General features: G+C 29.9%; 1 protein-coding gene across 3 annotated transcripts in view; it reads right to left on the reverse strand.

Moving 5' to 3' along the window:
• The window catches only part of Cad96Cb (protocadherin Fat 4-like Cad96Ca), a 194,479-nt gene that overhangs the window by 96,248 nt on the left and 75,738 nt on the right, over positions 1-22,493 (reverse strand). The gene's annotated exons all lie outside the window — the stretch shown is intronic.

A 22,493-nucleotide genomic window follows, 5' to 3' on the forward strand; every position in this document is an offset into this window, starting at 1 on the left:
ACGAGACCTGCTAAAACGTCATTAGAGTGCTACCAATAGGTAGCTTCTCTACACCTCTGTAACACTCCAATTTAACTGCGATCAAATTTACTGAATGTATTATAATGTATAGTTGTAGTATAATAAATAATAAATAATAGCAATAAATAAATAAATATGGTTTATGTTAACTTCATTGCCACTGTTAATCTATGTTCATTAGGATAAAAGGTTTTAAGTTAATTAAAAAATAATAAAAATATAAAAGGTAAATTATGGTGAAGAGGTTTCTTAGTTACTTACTTAACTACTTTTCACTGTCAACTTTGATACTGTTAATGGCTGGGAAACGATCGAAAGATGAAATGCTTCCGGTCAGGGAATTTGAAACAGCTCTTGCAAGAGGAAACTCTCTCGCACTTTCCCCCTCAGCTACAGAATAATTAAACAATGAAAACTAGGACTGCCCCTAATGGTTGTCTTAATTCCTGATGCTATCTCCTACAATAAGATTCGAATCAATTTACTATTGGCATTGTTCTGTCTTCTTGGTTCCGGGTTTCACCCCGCGTCGAGCTCAGAGGATGAAGAAATTCAATACGTCTGTAGAGTGCCTTGTATGGGAAAACATAAACATAGGAACGTATTTTACCGTGCGGTACCATAAAACCTCTATATGAAGTGGAATATATTTCTCTACGCTAGCAGGAAATAATTACCTAAGCAGAAATAACGGAGTTTCAAGAAAGATATGAAGTATCAATATGATAAATGTTTATTAGTGCTAGAACTAGCATTTAATACTACAGGAATTTAGCACCAATACTATTATTAGAGCAGTGATATATACTATTGTGAAAACTGCTCTTCATACAAAGATAATTGTTATAAATACAAACTACTGTTAGAATATTAAAATAATTTAGCGGTTGTGTAAGGAGGTGATTTGGGTAGAATTACACTCGAACGCCAGATTTCCCCCCGATTAAGTGTAACCAATTTATGAGGCTGAGTGAACCCCAGTATATCTCCTTTATCCACAAGGTTGACTCACGTCTACAGTGCAACAGATAAAAATTTTCTGTCCAGTCGGATTCGAACTCGGTCCTTGGAGTTAGTAGCATCGTACCTTACCTCGGTGTTACCGCTTTCCAACTAGTGACTATAGTCGGGTAAAAATAGAATCTCATTCAAAATTTGATATGATGCATTCATCATAAATATAATTATAATATGCTGAAATTTTGAAAATTTAAGCTTTTAAGTTTATATTAGCATCCAATCGTTACAATCCAAAATTCTAGGTAAAATCCTTGATGCTCCTTATTACGTCACAAATAAACTCATTCATAAAGACCTTAACATCCCATTCGTTGCAGATTTGACCCAAAACAGACATGCGTCTTTTTATTCCAAACTCCTTAACCATCCTAACCCATCAATTCTTAATCTTTCATCCTTAACAATCCCTGATAATCCTCCGAGGCGTCTGAAAAGAAGATGGCCACGGGACCTTCTAGTTTAAATTAATGTTTGAAGTACCACCAATGGGTGGTACCTTCCCAAGATTTTCAAGTGTATATGAGACATACTACATATTTACCTATTGTATTATTTTGTACAGTTGTAAATTACAATAAATACATAATTAAAAAAAAAGTTTATATTAAGCTACATGTAATATTTTAAATGTTATTGGCTATATACCTAAACATTTAGTATATCTACTTTGAAAAATTCGCCATATTAGTCCTATTAAAAATGGTAAGCGTTTTTACCATATGTTTTTTAAACATTTTACATATAAATCTATTAACAGGAATTAGTTTAACTCCCAAATTTTACAAGATTAATAAATATAACTGAACTATTCTATCTACAGTGCGATAGTAGAGATCGATTATATGGCTCAACCACTAAATAGAAATTAATATCTGCAGGCTAGATTCGAACCAGAACCACTTCAGTCTTGGAGACTGGAGAGCGCACCTCACTAACTCTATCAGGGTTTCATGTTATTAAATTCTATAATTATATATAATTTTTAGTTTATTATTAATATTTTATGTAAGACTGAGAGAAGGGAAAGTACTCAAACGTAACATAGCTCAATTAAGGGCAATCATGCAGAGGCTTTCATGTTATGTTAATTTTTAGAAATCATCTCGTTAATAGTAAATAATAATTGAATAGTTTATGATATTTAGCAATTGTTTTTAGTTTAATTATCACTATTATATGCTTATGGAATATTTTTTAATTTATCTTTGTAACGTTGTAAATACCATTTTCAATTTTCAAAGTTTAAATTATAAAATATCTCTTCGTTTCGAATAAGATATGAATATTATAATATGATATATTATTTTTTTTAAGGGGTTAGATTAAATTAAATAAAAAGCTACACTAACCCTTTCCCTAACGAAAATAACCTCAGTGTATCTTATTGTGCATTGTTTTATATTCCAGCCAATGTATTAGTACATATATCAAAGAACATGTTTTCTACTAAATTTCACCATACCATTCAATTATTTATATAATGATTTAATTTATATATTTTATGTTTATATATTATATTTTACATAAATATTTTATTTGCACCTGTAAGCCTATAATAATCAGAAAATGTGCTATACTATCCCTGCATGGCATTGGTTGGCCATTTGTTTACACTAGGAGGTCTCCCATCCAACTCCTCTTCAGCCTACGCCGAGTTACGTCATTTATTGCCATCTGTCGTACAAATTTATTTAAATATCAACGTAGTGTGTCGTGGAACCGATTGTAAGTCATATGAATGTGATTCGTTACAGTTAGAATACGTAGGTCGGTGTGAATGGTCTCGTTTGAGACGTAGAGTGGTGAGGTGAGTTTGTTGCCAGTTTTAAAAATTACGATTGAAAAGTTTGTATTTTTGTAATCTGTTTCTTTTTAGTGGATCCATAAATTGGCAGTCGTGAGTTTATATGTATTTTAGTACGTAGTTGTATACTTATGTTTCTGTCTGGGTGATAATTTAGCGACTTACTTTTTTCTTGACGTTTGGGCCTCATGGCGACCTTTCGTCTTAGGTCCTAAATAAGTTACGGTGTTTTTTTGTGGTATAAGGTTGTCTATGTAAACTGAAGAGCATGTTTGTATGCATATCGTAGAGTTAATATGACATGTTGTGACTTCTGATTTAATTAATGATTCAAATATTTTCAATTTTTTTTCTAAAGAAGAAGTTACAGTACATCAATGACGCAAAGAGGTGAGGTGAATCACCTTATTTCGCTCAGCGGTTTACCGTCGTTCATCCTAGAAGACCTTATTTAACAAGAATACTTGCGGATAACCGTCAGTCAGTACAGTTACTCCGGTAGGATAATGTACACCTGCCAATATCTTTGAAGTAAAAACTGGAGACTCCAGTCACTAAGGCCTGTGGTGAATGGCATGTCCTAGTTCGCCCAATTACACGCTCTAAGATGTCACTTTGAGGATAATCCGTCCTCTATTCAAGGAGCTATTATATTCTTGACAATGTGGACCATCGATTGCTAAATATTCAATTAGTGTTCAGAATGACAAATTCTATACACAGCTATAATTATTTTTTAATTAATTACGAAAATAAGAGAAATATTAATGATGTTTTATCATTTTATTGTGTATAATAAATATTAATTTGCACCTATCAACAGTTGATAATCAGCAAATGGTTTGACAATTTTAGAAAATAACGACATGTAATGACAGAGAAAAGGATTACATTCTACAACACTTCTTGATTCAGTAACCTTGGTTATGTAGTTGAGTAAAGAGGTCTCTCATCTTTTTTATTTATCCCTAGTACTCTTGGACGTGTCAGCTGTAACCATATTCCATATCAGTCTGTTGCTATGTCCGTTTAAATTATTATAAAAAATCGTTGATTAAGACTTCTTAACTATTTGATCAAGTCACAAAATCATTCTAAGCCAAATGCTGCGAAACTTCTTAAAGATTTTAGATATAATAAGCTAAATCACAATTGCTCTAAATAAAAAGCATCTCGTACGTGACTACCAAAGCATACATAGATAATTAACGAAGGTGTCCTGGAGGAGAGTACACAGGAGCATTTACTGATAAGTAAGCTACATTTTTTTCCCTTAAAACACTGTAGATAAAGGAAAGCTTAAATATAAAATTAAAAAACAAAACACAAAAAAAATCTGCTTAGAATTAAAGTTTAAAAAAAATAATCTAAAACTTTTTTGTTTTAGCTAAGAACGTTTTTTTTTTTTTTTTTTTTTTTGGCTTCTAGCCTAATTTCATTAAATTTTTAGATTAATTTTAATACAATAAATATCGAAAATATGTTTCTGACAACATAGAAGAATATTCCCCGAAACCCCGTCTGACTAGAGAGTATAGAAGGCCCCTTCGTTTCGTGCACCCTCTATCGAAGGATTTTGCGTACCCCTGTGATGAGAAACTGATATCGGAATATTTTTAACTTATTTAAGAGACCGTTACAGCCGAGTGTGTTAAGGTGTCCCAAAAGCAGCCTCGTGTCTGCAGCGGTAACGACTTAATTACGGTCTAAGCGGATTGACTTTAATTTCGAAACGGTCCCAGAAAATGAATACTTGACCTTCCCTCTTAGGCTAGAAAAGAATGGTTATCGTTAAAAAAATTTAAAATAAAAGCTCAGACATGGACTGTGCTGGAGTTGCATAGGTTATGTTCTATCCAAGTCATGTTGATACAAGAATTTAATCTTTATTCAACAATCAGATCTTTTCAAATGTGTTTGATAGGAGCGTTTATTGATGAAATATCGACTAACTTTTCATACCTTATTTCAATTTTCAAAATTTAGAGTTATTTAATTGAAAATTTATAATTATGGCCGTGAGTAAAGAAAGAATATATATGTGTGTATAAATGAAATTGGAATATTATAAATACATATACACCGTTTTTAGATGAATACCTGGGTATTTCTCAACGGGTATTACCAACACCTGAACATTCTCCATTTCCAGCACACTAATACGCTCATAAATTATTTACAGCTAGCTGCCCCCTACGGTATCGATCCACTTGCAACCATCAGCCATGAAGGATAACTACCAAGGATCAGCCAATGGCTGAAGATATGGGGGTGTGGTTAACGAAAGGTCCCGGCCTTGTACATAGAATTCTTGCAAGCAAGGGTCAGCTCGTACTGCGCCTTATACATGCGTCTACAATCTCAAGTACGTTGGAAATTTATTTATATCTATGAAAACTGTAGTTTATTTATTCAAAACTACATAATAACTGATTGTTTAGACTTATTGCACTAAGAAATCTGTTCATTTCCGCGATTTCCGCTTCCAGTCTTCAGACTTATATACAAGTGCCCATCAAACTGCAATTTTTGATAGTTCCTTCCTTACCAGATCCTCTTCCCCAAGGAATTCTATTTTTATATCCATTTGTCATTCCAGTATTCTTTCCACCTTATCCACCTTATTCCATCATTTCCATGCCATCCAGTTCACGTAGAATTAAAATAGACATCCCATATCTACACACATAACCGTTTATAAACTGCTTCATGAACTCAGTAAATATTAACTTTAATTAAGTAAACATGTGATATTATTAACTCAGAGAAAAAATGTAATATTTAAAAGTTATGCTAATTAAAAATATAAATTTTATCACTTTGTAAATGTTTTGTTTTTCTTTGAGTTAATAATTTCATAAGTGTATTTTTTCTGTTCAAAGATTTAAAAATTACTTTATGATGATTTGTCATTTTTTCTTATGAATTCATTATTCTGTTTTATTTTAATTTTTTATTCTTTACTCTAAGGCTTTAAAGTCTATTAATTTTTTTTGTATTGTTATCCTAAAAGTATGCTTCCCAGAATAAATAAAATAATTCATTTTTAAAACATTTTTTTGACTTCTGACTTATATTACTTCTTCCCCCTCCCCTAAGACATTCCCTTTATATTTGCGGTATTGCCTACTCCAAAAAGCAAATATTTTTATGAATCATTTTTATTTCAAATGTTCTTTAGCTCATGAAACATTTATTCATAATCGGACATTTTATGACAGATTTAATTTAGCCACTACCATTATGAATCTTTTTAATTTAAATTTATAGTACATCTTGGAGGTGAAATGAAAATAATAAATTTATAATCAATATGAATTTTTAGCATTCCAATGACTCCGTTTAGTGTAAAAATTCAAAAAAGTTATCTTTTTCTTCTGCTGGGATTTAGTAAGGACTCGTATAGTAGAGTAAGAAATAGATAAACGTGTATCTATTTCAATATACTTCTGTAATATTAATGTTTTATTTATATTTTTACAATAATAAAAAATACTTGTAAACTTTATTGGATAAGAATAATTAATTTATATTTATTATTTGGATTTTTAGACAAATTTTCTTTAAAGAACACATTTAGTTTTGTATTAGTAATAATTAAACTATCGTTTTAAAATAATTAGGATTATGAAATAAAAATTAAACCCTACTAAAATATGATTCTGTAAGTCGATACAGTAAACTACCATTCATTTCTAATAACTTATTACCTTGGTGATGGAATAATAATTCAAAATTATTATATTTTCCACATTCACCAATGGATCTCTACCCCACAAAAAAGTCGAGGACGCTTTGAGGAAAATATTAGGTAATAGCTAGACTCTGAAGAAATCTGATTTCCATCAATGCAATGAGAACGATTTGCTCTGTTTAGTAGGGAATAGTAGATTTTGAAAAACTGAATATTGAGCAATGTAGAAGGATAAGTTATACTACTATACTAATACAAAAATTGTTTTTGTATTTCCTCATACATATATAATATATCTAAATTTTCTATTTTACTAGAGGCCCGACAAATTTGCCAGGATTAGGAAGATTACAGACCAGTTATTTAAATGGCCAATAGAAAGAAAACGACAGTTACAGAGCAAAAATTATTAGCGGATGTTTCTCAGTGAAAACGGTTATTACCAAGTACATCGGCGAGACAATTGCAATCTGCTAAAACCATATTAGTATAACCTACCACCACATACATATATTGGTATAACTTACTGTACTGCACTTCGTGCAACCTGACCTCTATATGCAAAGTACGAGAGTGACCAGATGGTGACCAAACGAACCCCACAAGTTATCGGGCCAAGGAAACAATACAGTGTCTCCTATGATATACTGCACTTTAACGGACTAGATTAGAAAGTAACTTTAAGTGCGCTGTATAATAACTGTTTTATACTATCGAAAATTTCAATAAGATGGCTTGTAAGCCAATGAAAATACAGGGATGTAACAGTTAAAATTTAAATTAATTATTTGTTTAATGCTTTGTTAGTTCAGGTGATTAGATTTACATCATTCGAATAAAGATTTGGTATTTTTATGCTTCATTTTTAGACTAGTTCTAGTATCTTTTTTTTCCACTTCAGGAATAAAAAGAAAAGTAAAAGGGTGGTACTCAAAGGAAGTTTTTTTTTCTTAGATAAATAAAGAAGATTCAGACTGGAAGTAAATTTTGCTTTTCTGTTGGGAGGATACATTCTTATTTCTGAAATTCGGCTAATGTATTTTTCTTTTTTTATGTAATCTAATGAATTGTACAGAATTTGGCTAGACAGAAAATAAAAATATATCAACTATTAAAAAAAAAGTGTACCACTACAGCCCATAAAGGGTCTGAGTTTCTGTACTTCTTTAGGAAGTAATGTTACTATACCAATGGCTGTGCAAGGATGTAATTAGGTCAGGATTAAACTGGACTGCTACACTTCTCAATTAAGGGTTCCCATTTCATGAGGCCGGATGGACCCGGGGACTCTCGGGTTTAATTAAAGAATAAATAATATTCTGTAACAGCCGGATTCGAACCCAGTTCTTTGTAGTTAGTAGCACAGCGCCTTACCACTGAGCCACGTCGCTCCTAAAATATATCAACTAAATGTATACATGGAAATTACAGGTAAATCTTATGTTTATGGACAGTTAATCAGACATAGAGAAAAAAAAATCATATATTTCAATTCCGGAGATGAAATAGTTTATTTGATATATTTTTTTAATAGTATAAACTATAGTTCAAAAAAATATAAAAGTACTGATCTAAAAATTAGATGTTATGGCGAAACGATGAATTTATTTCTTGGCCAATAGCCTTGCCAAAGGTTCCCGTTACACAAGCAATATTGCTGAACGTGAAACACGAAGCTAAAAATTTCGATTCAATATAGTAGAAATATTTACAGTCCCCTGAGATCTCCAAGGCTGGACTATCTAGATTCGTTTTCTTTCTCCCGTATTTATCCCTAATATCAGACTATAGCACAATAAGACTATAACAACGTTCGTGATATTAATTGGAGCATCGAATTATATGATATAATTAATTTTCAAAATATGATCCAAAGAAATTAGGAGAATACACCAATTAGCAAATTTTCTAGAAATTTGAAGTTTGAATAGTAATATTTTTGTATCATTCATTATCTTTTATCTATTTATAGTTAAATTTATATTTTAACTATAAAGTTAAAACTAAGTATAGTAATGATCGTTTATTAATTTAGTTTATCTAAATTTCGAGTAGAGTTGTAGGATAAATTATTTTAACTCTAATAAGGAAAACACTAATCGAGAATTCTCACCATGCACCACCATGGTTTGGGGAAAAATCAAATGATTTTGAAAAAGGAAACATTATTACTTTAAATTATGTTATTTTAAATATTCAGTATATACTTTAAATATATCAGTCTTCGAGTCCTGTTGTAGCAGGTAATAATTTATTCCGTTACCATAGCCGTGAGTCGACCCTGTGGTTTCGGAGAGCCTTCTGACCTCATAAACTGGGTTTCCATAATTAGAGAAAAATCTGACAGTTGAGCGTAATCAAAAAAATCACCTCTCTACATAAGCTTTGTCCAAGAAACAATACTTCCTTACAAAAGTACTGAGCCCCTGACTCTTCATGGGTTGTAATTTTTAAAGTTAGTTGTATATTTGTTAATTATAAAACTGTGTATTATAGAAGTCAATATAAGTTAGGTTGGTCACTTTTCTATCTCTATCCGTTGTCAATAAAAGATTTTTTATTGTGTTTTCAAGAAAACCTTATTGTTCTCTAACAATAAAAATATCTCTACTCTAACTAAACATTTCTCAATTTTTGTCAAAATTTAGGAAATCTTCAATGTATTTTTTTTAAGAGTGCAACCAATGCGTATGAAAACGTAGCGTCGTTAGACGATCATAGCTGCTAACGTAAATTGAAAAATAAAAATGAATAATTTTCAGAAATTATTAATTAAATTATTCTACCGAGTATTTCTGATTATTAACTTCAAACCAAAGGATATTACTAAATGGACGGCCGTTTCAGCATTATACTGTACGCCATTTTTTAATAGCTACCTTGTTCCAATAACCATCATCATATCTTAAATTAAAAAAAAAATGCAAAATTGCAGAACAATCAATAAAATCATTCCATAATACTGTATTACTAATAACAACCCACTTTCGAAATAAAACCTACAACAGAAGCAACATTGCCAGTACAAAAAAATACATTACGATACTCGTTGTTTGTAGTTGTCTAAAATTTGTTGACATCCCAATCTATACTTCTCTTCGAAATTAAATAAGAAAGATAGGTATACTGTTGATATGTTAATGGAATGAAGCAACTTTAAAGAGATCCCCATCGCTTTACCTCTAAAATTCATTGCGTGAGATACTACCGAATATTCCTGAAATTAATTATTTTTGCTTGTTAACCCAGATTTGACGGCCATGATCGCCTTACAAAGCAAATTTTCTTAAAAATTAGTTGCTGCCTTGTAGAAAATTTATCGTAAATTCCAAAAATGGTGACAAAAGTTGAAAATGTTTCATTAGATAAATGTGGATTGTTTTGGTTTTTCTTGGAAAACACTTTAAAAAATCATTCTTCCCAATAGATCGAGGTAGGAATAAGAGTTTGGACTAGTACAAGAGCCGGGAAGTTATCTCACCCAAATTTTTTATTACTTTAATGAAAACTATGTTAGCCAAAACTGATGATTCTGCCAAGTATCGATAGGGGGGAAAATGGCGGCTGTTTCAAAATCTTAATTTTTCATTCGGAGCTCAGTATCTTAAAAACTACTAACAACACTAGAGAATTTGAAAGAACATTATTTAAAGAAGAGTAAATTTTCTCAAATATTAGCCCTAATAGAGCTATTTACGTCCAATAGTTCTCGAGATATAGCCTTTTAAAAAGCAACATTTCATAAAAATGTACTGAAATATCAGTAGTTAGTTAATTTATTTTGAGACATCTATACCTCAGGAACTACGTAACGTATAGATCTCTATTAGCAATGAAATTAAAGCTAGTTTAATGTACTACAAAGTAGTATATGACCTTTGCCTTCGTAGGAATAGTAATTTTCATGATATTTGCTAAAATAAATTGATTTATAGTTGAGTACCTTTTACATTTTAGCAAATTTAATCTACTTTAAATGATACTCTCTTAGATTTTCTATTGTTGTTGGTAGTTGTAAAGATATAGAGCTCCGAATAAAAAATTAATTATTTTTATCGTTTTGAAACAGCCGCCATTTTTCATTCCCCCTACCTATACATGGCAGACTCATCAATTTTGACTAGTAATTATACCTAGTTTTCAATTAAGTTATTAATAATTGGGGCGAAATAACTGCCCTTTTTCTCCTCTTGGGCTCTTGTACTAGACGGATTGAATTGCATTTTTTGTTATCTATCATTCCGCCAATTACTTACATTTCCTCCTGGAAGACCCTGAACAATATATCCCTTGAATTTAATCGTCCTGTCTTTCCTACTTTATTTTTTTTACTTAATACTATATCGTCCTGGTGGGCCTTACATAGTAAATATAACATTAACTTTTTTTTGGTTTAGCAATACATTATAGGGGAGGAGGTATTGTCTCTTGCAAAAGATAAATTATAAAAAATAAAATAAATAGATAAAAATAATTATTCTTAAAAAGAGAGAGAGAAAAAAAGAGAAGAAATGTTAGTAACAAAAATGATGCCAATAATAGGACTTAATAAAATAAATAACTGACTTCTAATGAGGGAACATACTTTATTAGTTTCCTTGTATATTTATCTGAATTCACTATTTTAAAAATTATTTTCTAATAAAGTGTAATATCAAATTTAACTTTGTCTCCTAGCAATCTGGTTCAATTGTGGCGATGTCGCGAAATTTGACTGAAGGACAACTTGAGGAAATGTAGTCAGAGATTTAGGTTTGAGGGTATATTCTATATTTTGTTCTATTACTTCGGTGTCGTTTAAGACATAACACTACTGTTCGTTTATTACATGCGTGTTATATTACATATTACTTATGTAATATACAAACATACGCCACTATGGTTCTACCTTTCAATACGTTCTTTAAGCCTTGGTGACAATGTGAGTCAACGAAAGACACAATATGAAGAATATATCATTTTCTCACCCGTTCCTCTGCGGTCTTAGAAGTAACATTTTCAAGAAACAGTTGTGCCAGCTTGATAACAGTACAGTTTGCAAGGTGTTTTACCAGTCATAGCGTTATCCGCTCCTCTTAATGTGGAACGTACTTCCGTTATTTGCTTCTAAACGGCTAGATCCTCGCTTTCTGGGAGGTTACTTAATATTTTCCAGATCTAAATTGTTCGAGTAATTCACAATAATTATCACCATTAACGATACCCAACTATCAATATTATGGTATATAGGTAGTACCTTAGTAGTAGTTCTCTTAAAAGGTTAATTCATTGTAGATAAGTGATAAAAACTATTACGTATAACAGTCTTTGAATTTTATTCTAAAAGTAAATAACGAAATTATAACTTAAACGAGCATATTTTGAAATGTTTCATAGTTATCTAATGTATCTTTTTAGATAGTTGATATGAGATGATTTTTTGTTTTTTTGAATGGAGGCGCCAAACTTCATTGGTCATCAACGCCATTTATATTTTATTTAATTTTGCTTATATTCGTTTAATTTTATTTATTTTTTAATTTGATAATTTATCATTTTATTTATTTATTTTATTATTATTATTTTTTTTCTTCTGTTCAATGTTATATTTTTATCAGTAAATTTTGTGATTTTAAAAACTAAAACATTAATCCTATTGTTTTATCATCGTCTCCAAGGGTTTTTGAAATATCTTGGTTTAGTCCTAAGCTATTGAGGTGTAATTGCTGTATGTATTTGAACTTATATGATCTTAACGTTTTCTATCCTAATGATCGGTAAAACGTTGACTGTTTAATTATTTATTGCTATTAGGAAAACGTTAAAATTTGAATTACTTCAATGTAACTAATAAATTAAAAATATTTAGTTTGCTATTGAAGAAACTTGATCGATATTTGGAAATTTAAACGTAATCATCATATTTGTTTTAATTTTTAATTATTAAACTCATAAACTATCTGCCTGAAGGAATTAGCTCGTTTTATTATTTGCTAAAATTGATAGAATTTACTATGATTTGAGACTAAAATGAGCCTTCTGTGTACAGGACATCCTAATGTACAGCTTTTAAAAATTTGATAATTTTCTCAAAAATATATTGAAACATTTGACAAAAAAGGTTTGTATTTTTTATTTATGTTTGAGCTATATCAGAAAAATAGAATTATGTAAAAAAAAAAAATTGAAAATTTGCAATTTACCTTACTGAACCTTTAACTCTAAAGTCTTTTCTCTTAAGTTAGTGGAAATGAAATTAGCTCTTTTGTGAATTTTGTGTTAATACAATAATTACAACTTGGATTTTTTTTTTTCAAATTCTACTTTTCAATATTTCAGTTTTTCTTCTATTTTTAGGTTCAATGGTTCTACACTACTAAGAACTCGTTGCACGAATATTTTTTACGATATTTCACAGAATAAAAAACAGTAATTTTTGAGAAAATTATAAAGAAAATTTCAAAGAGTATATTATGAGGTCATTTTCACGGAGTGCTCAATTAGTTCTCAAGCTGTAGAAAATATGATGTACTTTAAAGATGAATAAGACAAGTTATTTTGTTAATAAAAATATCGTTTTAATTTATACAAAAGTAAATTTCGCTACTTATAAAAGAAATGAAGATTTTTGGTAGTTACTCAACGCATAGAATTAAATTTTGATATAAGCAACAGACTTTTTTTTTTTACTGTATCTTAATATTAATATAATTGAAAACTAGTTTAATTTCGAACGTTTATTTTTATATTACCACACTTACCTATTTAACCATAATTTTATATTAACCGTAAATATTACCAGTTAAATATCACCAAATGAATTTAAATGCGCCTGTACTTGAACACGCCTCTGAATCGACGTGCTTATGTTTTACATATAATCTCTTACTATATATAAACTTTAGCTGTGTATTTTCATTAATGTTCTTTTTTACATAATTTTTTTTAAATAATGAATTCATCATAGAAATGTAGAAATTTTTTGAGATAGAAAACAAGATTTAAAGTTACTTACATAATATTGTGAAAATCACTAATGCTTGAGGGCTTTATAGGCAATAAGTGCTGGTTGGGCGATCTGGAGTGGGCGCAGTTCGTGACTTGGGATTTTAAGAATTGTATGGTGGTGTAACCGCGCTTCCTGCTCTGCGTACTATCATCATATTTTTCAAAGAAGGTCCAACATCACAGATTATGTGACGTAACATGTTTAAGAGGATATATCAGGTCTGATATAACATCAAATTTGGCGAATTAGGAGAAGTAATGTCTATTTGAAAATCTTAAAACTAGAACACAAGGAAAAATAATTTCCAGTATCTTGGTGGATTCTTGCCTGATATTCAATTCAATATATGATATTCAATTACGCAAAAAAAGTATTCTCAGTAAGCACTGTCTACATGTTTATCATAATTTCAAAAATTTCTTAATTATTTAAATTATATTTACTATAAGGATATTATATATTAATATATGAATACAACACCATATGACACTATATCATATACTTATTAATCAGTATCTTATATAGTAAAGGTAATTAAATAATTTTTTTTAATATCTTTAATGAAATTTACAACTGTATATTACATAATACATTTAGTCAATATGATCTTAGTTAAAAGTTAGAGTGTTACAGGGGTGTAGAGCAACTACCCACTGGTAGCACTCTATGACATTTTACATTAGTAGGTATCGTGGCCATCTTCTTTTCAGGCGCCTCGGAGGATTGTCAGGAATGGAAGAGGATGCAAGGTTAGAAACTAGGGGGTTTGAGTGGTTAGGGAGTTTATAATGGAAGGAGTCATATCTGGTTCGGGCTAGATCGGTTACATAGGAAATATTAAGGTCTTTATGTATGATTTTATTTGTGATAAAGTAAGGAGCATTGAGGATTTTACGAAGGATTTTGGATTGTAAGGATTGAATACGACAGGAATTTGAAGGTTTAGTGGAGCCCCAAAGCTCAACTCCAGTCCAGCTTGGCCTTATTATATATGGCATATGGCCTTATGTCTTTTGTAATGTGTTGGAAGTTTAGACCGTTTGTCTAGTAAGTGCTGTAATAGTCGAAATCGACGTGCAGTTTCCTGTCTTTTCAGTCTCGTGTGAGGATTCCTGGTTAATCGTTTGTCAATGTGTAGTCCAAGGTAGTGAACAGATCGAGAGGGGTATTTAAATAATTTAAAAACTGAAACACTGGGGGTATTTGGAATTCGAATTTCAAACGGAAATACACGTTTTAAATTCACTTGAGCCTAAATAATAGGATCTTCGCTTGTAAAAACTCTAGTAACAATTTATCTGTACAATCCACCGCAGAAACGAAGATTTGTACGAAATTTACATATTTAGAGCAGCCATATTATTGGGACGTCACAAGAACTTATTCGATAGAATTGACTTATAGGAAAAATAGCAATCAATTACTTTTTGTAACTTATATTATGTACATATTTACTGTTACAATGACAAATTTTGGTTAAATATAAAATTTGAAATTTATTTATTTATTTGCTATTTCATCTTTTTACCTTATTTTGAAAATATTTACTTGTAAAGAGTTGAAATGTCTTTTAAATAATAAGTTGCAATACTAGACAAACCATTCATAATTTTTATGGTAAACTATTGAGTGATACTTTCCACAGATATTTTTGAAAATTTACATTTATTAAAAAGAAGGATGTGTATAGCCGAGGGAGTGAGGACGTTACCTCGGTAACCTTGCAACTAAAGCGACGCCGGTTCGAATCTGGGTACTTTTATTTTGTGGCGCTCACTGAATGAGAATAATATACAAAATTAAATGAAATTAAAATAATCGTTATTGGTGATTAGTTGATGAAGCACAAAACTCGTAACAGTTTTTTTTTTTAATAAATTAATATATATTTTTCCGTATTAATTAAATGTTTAATTAAAGTCTTATTTCATTTTATATAATTTTGAAATTACTTCCAAGCATTGAATGATTTTTATGTTTTTTTTTTCTTTATTTCCATGTTTAAATTATACTTTATCCAATTATGTTTATAAATGGAATTGACCATACAGTCACATCTAAGTTATTGTAAGATTTTTTTAACATCCTAATAACACAATTTCTATTTCATCTTCCCAGTTCTTTTGATCAATTGTATTCCATGAATAGAATGGTTTTCACACAGCCTTAACGACCTGGTTGTTGTCTTGTTTTACGATAGCGTTATGGAGCTGCCGGTCACGAGTGGGACTGATGTTTTTTTAAGTTACAATGTAACTGTTTCGTTATTCCGATAAAAGTATCACGTTCCAGGCCCTGTCTCATCAAAAAATGATCCTGACAATTTATAGGCTTTTAGTGTTAGTATTTCTTTGTTTGGTTAGAAAAGAACGCAGATAAAGCATTTTTGTTACGTTGTCAAACAAATTCTAGGTAATATAATATGTAATAAATCTATATACTTTTATGTCATCGATGTTGATCTACATATCGATGGCTTACTTCACAGTAAGCCATTTCCATTAACTTTATAAAAAATACAATTAAAAGTTCTATCTTTTAGGAAAATTACAACTTTAGTTACAAAATAGATTATGTGTAAAATCTATATCTGTTCTGTCAAAAAATTAATTGAAAAGTTTTAATTTTTTTAAATGATAGATCCTTTAATTGTATTTCTCTTAAGGTTAGTGTAAATGTAGTTAGAATTGATATATACGTATATAAATATATATATGTCTTTATAAGGTATTTATAGAGGAATTTCAAATGCATTTTGGTACACATAGTATGGATATTTTATTAAAGGGATGTTAGTTGCAATATATATGTCAGGACTTCTGTTGAACAAATTATTTATAAATCATAAAAACAAAAATAATTATTCGTTTCACCAATGAAGGAGTATCTTGAAAATTAATTTTGACAAGGTGAACAAAAATTACAGTATACCGTATAAATTTATGATCGACAAAATCTGAATCAAAACCATTACTCTGGACCAAGGACTCTTTAAATTTATGGCTACCAACAATCTGAAACTGAAATGATTCCTTCTTTAGAAATATTTCAAAATCTTTTCTTGTTTTTTTCAATACAATAAAAAATAGATAAAAATTTATTTCGATATGACATTATCTTTGATTCAACTTCAACAGAAGGATGATTGAGGATTGCTTGTTAAAATGGAACAATAAACCTAACTTTACTCATTTCCTTCCCTCCTTTATAACTCACACTCAAAATACTAAAAACTGAAATAATATAAAATAAATACTTTGATATGCATACCAGTTAAAACAGCGCGGTTTTTATCAGCGTAAAAGCGCCCCCGATTCTGTTTAAAGTCATACCTTATCAAAATACCCAATGAAAAATAAATATTAAACATAAATGTCTCAGTTCCATATTTTGTTTATAAATTTACTAAAATGTTTTTTCCTGATTACTGTTTTCAATATAAATTTTTGGAACCAAATTCTAGTATAATCTGGATTGCAAAAAATATTTGTAGATTTACAACTGATGGTACTTATGTTTAATATCTTGTTTGAGAAACAATGAATTTTCCCAACATACCTAAAAAATATCTTTTAAAAACATATTCCTCTCGATTCAGACCTATGGAAGTGAATCATGGAGCCTTACAACTGAACTGACTGAAGGTCGAAGGAAAGACAAGAAGAGTGTGAGGAATTCCTCGAGCACGCGTAACTCATATGTCAGTAAACCCTATAACTGTGAAGAAGACCCAGGAAGGGCTGGAGGACTGCGAGAGGTTTTCGATAGAAAAGGTCTAGAGTGGAAAAAGAAGGAGACAGCTAGAGCTATGGATTTGGCTCAACCAAAAGAAGATAAAAAGAATTGTACATTAAATGTACAGTGACTGTGAGTCAACTCTGTGGGTTCTGGAGTCCTCCTAGAGTCCACCCAGCTTCATAAATTGGGTACCCTTAATTGGAACAAAAAACTTGTAGTCGAGCGTGATTCTGGCCAAATCACCTCCTTGCACAACCGTTGGTTTGGTAACAGTACTTCCTTACAAAGTACTGCACCCTTCATGAGTTGTAGCGGAACAGATTTTTTTTTTTAATTTAATGGTATTTCTGAAATTTTCGAAATCCAAAATTTTGAAAACAAAAAAATTAATACATAATATATTCACATTTACAATAAGATTTAGTATAAGCTATAAAACATCCCTATAGCACGATCAGTAGTAAATATACAAACATTCGGTGAAATTCAGCCTTTTTTTAATTTTCAATAATCTATATTAAAAAAACTACTCACGTAAAAATATTAAAATGTACGTTGTCCGAAATCAGTTGTATAGATTTCTGTCTTAACCCTCAGTATTGGACCTCTAACTGTTATCTATCTAAACAAAACCTTTTTTTTAGCGCTGGAAACCTATCGTTCCAATAGGGGTATAGTTTTGTTTTGTTTTTTTAATATTATTAAATATGAAATGACGTTTTTGTTTGACTATTTTATTCTAACGAATGTAGAGAGCCCAGCTTGGTTATATTGTTTGTTATTAATTTATATAAACGATCTTTAACTCATCATTTTTGTAAAATAACTACAATTGATTATTTATTTCATGTATTTCATAGGCTCTGTTTGAACGGGGGTTGCCCCATAACAAATAAATAAAATTATTATTATTATTATATTCACATTTACAATTAGATTTAGAATAAACTATAAAACATCCCTATAGCACGATCGGTAGTAAATATACGAACATTCGGTGAAATTCAGCCTTTTTTGTAATTTTCAATAATCTATATTAAAAAAAAACTACTCATTTAAAAATATTAAAATGTACGTTGTTCATTTATTTAGTCGGTAAAACAAATATTAAAAAAAACAGATAAATCTGAGACATTGAGGTTTAGTCCTCTGTCGATTTCAAATGGAATACACTTTGATGAGCTCTATTTCAAATTTATTTTTTCAAAAGGAAAGGAATCCTTTTTTTCTTTTTATAAAATCACATTCTCATACGTAAAAAAAAAAGAAATAAGTGTTGTAACCTGAAAAATACTTCCTTATGAAATAATAAAAAATGATATTATTGTAAATAGAACATTAAGGTATTATTTCCAACGAACAATACAAAATTATATACTAAACAAATTATTTGAGCTGTCATTTTTTTTCATAGCTATCACCACTATGAAAAAAAAATGAGGTGCCGTCATATAACGCCCAACTCCACCCATTTCGCATGCATCATTCATGAACTTTCTGTTCGTTGTGTCACAATGTTTAAATATCATGGCATAAACTTGCTGTCTGAATATTTTTTTTTTATTCTACCGTAGAAATTTCTCTGGTCTCTGACGGAGCATTTTACACTTAGGCTTTTCAAACGCCCACGCCAGGAATGAGTCCTTATGACGCCTATAAGCCTATTGAAACATCAATTTCTTGAGAATTTACATTATGCAATTCGATTGTTCTCATAAAATGAAAATCACTTAGTCGTATGACCTTATATAAACTGTTGGTGCCGATACTATCTGTATCGTAGAGTAGAGTAGATGTTATCGAGAGGAAATGATATTCTTCCAATAATATATTGCATTACAATAATTTTTGTTTATGATTTTATGCCATTAGGGCCTTACATAAATTGATGTACATTATTATTATCATTATTTATATTTCACATATTTATAGATTTCATATAAATAAAAGTTTATTAAAAATACTTGAAATCTTTCTAACAGTTTTCAAGTTTTTAATTAGAGGAATGAGACTTTTCATTAAAACTTTATTTTTATTAAAAATAAATAAATAAACTCTAAAAATAAATGGAAAATTTTGTTACAAAAATTATGCTTAAAGATGTAACTAACTTTGGAGTAAATCAAACGGATTTCTTTTCTATGGTTCTGCAACTAAAATTTTGATTTGTACCAGATTAACAAACGTTTGTTCAATTGGTCATGATAATTTTAAGTTTTATCATTGAATTACACTTGTTACTTCTTTATTATTTAAATACCGGAATTATTTTTATAATTATTATTTCGGGAGCTATTGAGCTTTCGATAAATCGTACTTACATCAAGAATAAAAATCATTATTTAACAAGTAATTATAAATACTGTTTAAGTAATTCATATGATTTAAGTTCGATAATTAATCGGTCATGTGAAATTATGAGGTACAAAAACATGAAATTAGTGAATAATCTTAGGAATTATAACAGTACATAGATAAATAAAAAAAACAACACCATAAATGTTGAATAAATAATCCAAATTCTTATTTAAATGAAAACATTATATCCTTATTTATATTTGAAATAATATTTATATCATTATGGAGTGTATTAGCATAGTTTTTTCATTTACAACAGAAAAAAAGAGAATAGTAAAACTTGGAAAAAAATAAAGAAATATTCCATTCATTAGTACAAACAATGTTAAACCCGGGAAAATAGTTATGTACTTACATTTATTGTATTAAATAGTGAAAAAATTGAAAAAAGATCGAAGGTTTTGAATTTAATAGTCATCCTCATGTATGGTTGGATAAAAATCATTTTATATAAAAGCACATTCAACAAATTCCAGAGGATAACATGAATTTATACATTGCCTTTTATGGATCAATAAAATAAATAATAAAGAAAATTTTTAAAATATCTTTATAATTATTTACAAAGAAATGGGCAATAGACAGGATTTATGGTTTATTTGAAATGTGTATTTCGAAACTAGCAGCAATATAAGTGATAAATAAAGGTAATAGCAGAATTTTCGATAAAATAAGAATATATTGTAATTGTGGTTTCAGGTCAAAGTAAGTTGTATTTTTTTTTTTCAATTTACGTCAAACCTCCATAACAGAATTAATTTGTTTTCATTTTTTAAATACCTCTAGAGAAATTAGAAAGTAATCTCTCCTACTAATAATAGAAGAAATTATAAGAAAAAACGGCACCAAATAGGAAAATAATAATCTTTGATGGTAACCACAGCCTAGGCCCATAAAAACGGAATAGAACCAGAAAGCGGAACACGCCGACAGTATTGCTACTCGCATAAAGATAGTAAGGTTCTGCGTTAGTTATAAATGAACAGCCTTTTAGAACATAAAGAATAAAAAAAAGAATGACCAAGTGTCATTAAACTTTATAATCTGTCACTATTTTATTTAATTGTTAATCTCTAGTGAAGTACTGAGTCTGTATGTCGCCTGAAGAGGACGAACGTTCATGAAAGTGAAACTAGAGGAGTTGTCAGTAAAAACCTAAAAAGTAAAAAAATCACTCACAATTTTAGGGAAAAAACGCATATGATTCTGCCAGTATCTTTTTTTTTTGTAAATATTTTAGGTACCAGTAATGCCATCAGAAGTAATTGAGTGATACTAAGGATCCAGTGGAGAATGAAAATACATTAGGATTTTTGTGGAATGTATAAATAAATCCACTAATCCATTATAATATTATAGTTATATACTACATAGATGTTATCGTTATACCAAAACGAATTATATAGGTTTTAAAAATTATTTATAACAGAAAGGAGAAAAATATGAAATTTAATGAACAAAGGCATTTTTTCTTGAGCAACCTTTACTTATTGTCGACACTAGTGTGGGATGCTGTTTATGAAATACACCAGCATTGAGATTACTTCATTGGGACGTTTCTTTGTCTCACATTCCAGATTTCTAGGAGTTTTAGACGAATCACCAGATATTTAGAATCTTGTAAAATACTACCTGAGGTGTTGACAGAAACAGTAGAATAATGACCTAAGTATCATAATACTATTATGATGTCATCTTTTGCTTGATTTTTTCGACTGGTTAGGATTTGGGAAGCAAATCCTCAATTTATTTATTTACATTTGTTTATTAAAATTGTTTTTAAAAAAAAGGGAATTAAATAAAATAAAACAAACAACATATGAAAAGCGGCAGATATTTATTTATTTTTAATTTAATTTATTTATACAACTGTATTAAAATATATACAACCAGTAAATATGATTTTAGTAAAACGATGGCATGATATATTTATGTGTGGAACCTACATTGGTAGAACTCCAATAACATTTCTAGAGGATAAAATCTTGAGGCCATCTTCTTTTCAGACGCTTAGGAGGATTATCAGGTAATACTGGAGAATCCAGGTTAAAAACATGTGGGTTTGAGTGATGAGAGAAATTGTGATGCCAGGATTGATATATGGTTCTGGCTAAATAGGGAACATACGGAACATTGAGGTCTTTATAGATGATAGATCAAGTATTGAGCATTTTAAGAAGGATACGAGAGGAATTCGATGGTTTAGTGGAGCCCCAAACTCAACTGCGTAAGACCCTAAGGTGAGTTTTTACCACTATGCCTTGTATCCACTAAGGGCCCCTCGATCCATGGGGCCCCTTACCTCCACAGAGTTGTAGCAATACTAAACTAATTAGTGGGGAATTTTGGCCATTTTTTTAATCCATTGACTAACTTATTACAATTTTGTTTAGCCATTAAAATTAACAATGGTGGTGAGTATTTTTAGAAGTTGTGGCACTCATTAAATGAGAAAATAATATTCTGTTCATTAGTCACCCTTGACAAATGAACCTTTTACCCCATAGGTCCAGTAGGTCCAAATACTTCTGTGATCCATATATAAAAACGAATCAGAAATAAACTGATAAGTAATATTTCTAAAACAACAAACAGAGAATTTTCTCACTATTGTACTTAAATAGATTTTCAAGGAGCTATTTAAAAGCAAATTATATCATTAAAATCAAGTCATCGACCAGGACCTCAATGTTCCATATGTTGCCGATTTGGCCAGAACCAGATACCAATCCTTCCATGATAAACTTCCCAACCACCCAAACCAACTCTTTTCTAACCTGGGTTCTCCTTTTTTACCTTATAATCCTCCTAGGCGTCTGAAAAGAAGATGGCCTCGAGATCTTCTCCTCTAGAAATATTTTTGGAATTCT

Source organism: Halyomorpha halys, unplaced genomic scaffold (genome assembly GCF_000696795.3).
Source record: "Halyomorpha halys isolate HHAL.00 unplaced genomic scaffold, Hhal_1.1 Scaffold71.1, whole genome shotgun sequence".
In the NCBI taxonomy this organism is placed as follows: Eukaryota; Metazoa; Arthropoda; class Insecta; order Hemiptera; family Pentatomidae; genus Halyomorpha; species Halyomorpha halys.